Below are 4,139 nucleotides of genomic sequence, written 5' to 3'. Positions count from 1 at the left end.
TTTTTAAAAAAAATATTCCAAATCAATAGAATTAAAGTTTGGTGATGGTAAACTACCTCCCTAACCACAGTGGCTCATTGACTGAGCAATGTCTAATTTTTAAGATGTAATGTGACTTAAAGCCTCAGAAATATTTAACAGCAAAAAAGCTGATGAAATTGAAACATGAAATATTTTCACTTGGAAATCCCCCTATAATCATTTTAAAAACACTTGTGTTGTAAATTGTTTACATGGGACTGTGTTTTTATACTATAAATGTTCTTGTTTTATTAGATGACAAAGCCATGAAACATTTCAGGGCAGTTTGTCCTTGTTCTCGATGGTTACCCCAATCTTTGGGCCAGTCGTGTAGAGGACGGGGTTAGTGAGCGTGGCTGGTCCCACACTGAGCACAGGTGCACAGGGTCAGCACTGCCTCCTCCTGAGACTCCCTTAAGGGCACAAATATGAGCCTATGATAGAATAGACTGGCACTGGAACAGACGGGACAACTGCTGCCGGCCCGGGGCACTCCATCACTCTCCTGCTCCACAATAAAGCTGTATGTGAGTATCTGCAGAGCCGCTACGCAGCTCCACCTGAGAACTGCCCACATGAGGCTGTGAGGGGCGCTGATAAAACCCCACTGATACATCAATGGAAGACCATGCGTTCCAATGTTTTTCTTTTGCATTTAAATACTGATTTTTCTAAATATATAATGATATCATATAATGTTTAATATATATTATATGTATAATATCACAAAACTTTATATCACAGACTTTAATCTGTTATTGGTTAAAAACTGGTGAATATTGTTTCTTCAGATATTGCAGTAAGGTCACATTTGTGATTTACTGTGACATATATATTTATTTGATCATCTTTCTGTTAGTCAAGATGGTAAAATAAATCCAGATTATTAATATTCAAGAATAAAACTCCAAATGTAAACTAAAGACAGAATTTAAGCCTTTAGACTATTAAAATATTTATTTAGCTTTCCTGTTAGCTTTTTTCCTCAGAAAAATATCTGGCTTCTTCAGTTCATAGGATTTGGGTTTGTTTTTTTTGCACCATATGCCCTTATAGTGAGTAGAATAATATAATGTTTGTCTTTGTGTCTATGTCTCTGTGTTGGCCCTGCAACAAGTTGGCCACTGTCCAGGATGTACCCTGCCTAAGGCCCAAAGTCACTGGGATAGGCTCCAGTCACCCGCGACCCCTAACGGGAACAAGCGGTGGAAAATGAATGAATGAATGAATGAATGCCCTTATAGACGAAAGAGGCAAGCAAAAGAGCACACGCTTCTCAAGTTTTATGCATTTTTAAACATATTTTACCAAATAATAAAGCCTCATTGCTGTTGGCATTAAACCTTTGCTCACTGTGACTCAGGTATCAGGTTATAATAATATATAAATCACATATGCCAGGCTGTGAATGCAGATGTGACACCATATGTCTTCATCTGACAAAGGGTAGACTCCGTCAGAAACTTGCATGCTAATTTGAACATTTGGACCATCCAAAGCCTCTCATGTATGCCATGTATGTGACTATGTAAAGTGTGTAGTGGGACACACACACTGCACATCGACCCTACAGCCTCTTCTTTTATTCACGTCCCTGCCATCGGCGCTCCAGCATTCAATCATTTTGATTAAAAGACTGATTCTTGTCCTGAAACTGAGCAGGAGTTACGAGCCCTCAGCAGCCAATGACATTTGAGGATTCATATATTTTCATAAACTTTTAACAATGTCAATGGGACATGTATTCAATCATAGCCTCAGGATGGCAAAGGCACTCAATCTTTCTTTAGCTCTCGACAGAACATTTGAATATGAGCATAGCATTATTAATGTGACAGTTGATGGGGGAGGTGTCTGGGGATGCAGAAGGACGGAGTGATGCAGGTGGGTTGTTTAAAGCTGCACACTTTAAAGGTTCCTGCTGTTTTTATTTGGATACATTATAAAAAACTTGGGTCAAATGAAAACTTCAACAAACATTAACTGCAGGAGCAAACTTTGAATTAGCTGCTCCTCTAGTGTGACAGTAGCAGTCCTCTGTGGCCTTGGTTATAACTGCAGATTTACCTGGCATTTTAAAGTCCAATTGGGTGTAAACATAAAACAAAATTGTGTTCTGTTGAATCCATCAATTTTATATCCTCTTTAAGTGAAAAACTGTATTGAAGACTCTTATTTCAGTGAGTTAGATGAAGTTTTAAAAATGACATAGGAAACAATTGTCACGTATTTTGAATTAAAATACATACGTAGAGAATTATTTTACACATTTTGTTCATTGTAAATCACAATCTAAAAAGACTTCATAATAGAATCATTGACCCTTTCAAACTTCAGCCTTTTTGGAACAATCACATTAAAGTACAGAACAAAGGGCAGGGATGTGGGTAAAATACATTAAGGAACCGTTAATGTTAGTCTGTTTTACATATACATGGTTGATTTTTATTCTCACTATAAGGACCTTTCCTTCACTGATGTTTTTCTTAAGATCTTGAGCTACATTCTTGGCCGGTGTCCAGCTGGAGGAGGCCCGTTTTGTTTTGAAGGAGGAAACTCACAGGAAACCCACACAGACACAGTGAGAACATGCAACGTCCACACAAAAAGTCTCCAGCGAGGTCCATTTTGAGCCGCATCGCTTCCTTCGTGCTTTTGCGACCACATCTTGACTCCTTCCCTATCTCCTTCCTCCTCGCTGCGCTTTATTCCTGTACATCATAGATTCCCTGTCATAACAATGAATTGAATTTGTCCAGTCCGGAGCAAACAACAATGCTCATGCCGAGTGGACCCTTCAGGAAAACAAATGGCTATGTCCCGTCCCTGTTGGGGATTGTATGTGCCTGTGCATGATGAGGGTTCAGATGAGCACTGCGCCTATGCCAAAGAGACACTCTGGGTCATTTATTAACATGTCATCTTCACGCCGTCTGTTGGACCAGCAGGAGATGCAGACAAATGATGTTAATAAGAATAAGTAGCCCTGCGGTGAAGCTGGAGGGGGCTCGCTCCTCCCTTGTCCACCTGATGCATGTATAGCCGCAGTATGCAAACGTTATTTTCTCCCTTACCTTGTGTAAACCTGGTGTGTGTGCCTTGAGGTCTTGCTCTAGGACGGTCTGTAGGTGAATTCCCAGGAGGGCTAGTTTGCTCTATATACATTAATTTAGTCTAAAGATAAAATTTAAGGCACAAATAGCTTTCAGATGAGGACAGGAGATGTCAGTGATCCATGACCAGATGCTCCATTACCTTGAGCGAGATGACAAACCTGAAACGCACAAGGACAAAGCTAATTGTGAACAGCAAAATACTTTTTGTGTCACAAACATTCTGGTATGAATATGAAAATAAAACTAAGACGCAAAGATAGAGTTTAATTCTTTTTTTTTTACTTTTATAATTTACTTATTTATTTAAATCCCGCCAAAAATATAATACACAACCAAGAATCAGAAAAATTAGAGGCCAAGTCAAAGACAGTTGTGTATGCGTGAACAGCCCCTCAAACATTAAAATCATTGCTCATAATCTATTGATGAGTCCACAAATTATTTGTTCTTCATAAGATCTAGACGCATCGGAAGGACATTCGCAGGGATGGATAATAAATCTGTGCCACTATCTGTGCCGTCTGGATTTTTGGTCCATTTATTAGTCCAATATTGAAAAAAAGAAAGAAAAAGTATTTTGCAAGCTGTCCTGGTCTCTTGTGTGTCATTGCTAGTTTATTTTCCTCTCAGATATCATTTTGAATTGGAAATAAAATAGCAATAAAACTAAAGAGGTGGCTTTGTGTTTATTATCATAAAAAGTACAACAAATTAAATTATATAAGATACATTTGTAATTGCTTTTGTAATTATTTTATACAAAAGTGAAACATTATTTTGTGAGCTTTATTGCAGTTGTGGACCTTGCTAAGATCTTTGACTTCAAATACTTCATCTTTTTCTTTTGATTCCAATTGTATTTGAGATTTTAGACCAAACATTGAACTCAAAGCATGTTAAATTTCCCCTTCATTGGTCACTTTACTATCCCACATTGAACAGACTGAACAGAATAGAAAGATTAACGTACATGGGCCAAACACAGCTGCAGATGAATAAAAC

Source organism: Eucyclogobius newberryi, unplaced genomic scaffold (assembly GCF_026437365.1).
Source record: "Eucyclogobius newberryi isolate DKJ021-1_F unplaced genomic scaffold, fEucNew1.0.hap1 SCAF_16, whole genome shotgun sequence".
Lineage (NCBI taxonomy): Eukaryota > Metazoa > Chordata > Actinopteri > Gobiiformes > Gobiidae > Eucyclogobius > Eucyclogobius newberryi.
This window is presented reverse-complemented; position numbering follows the sequence as displayed.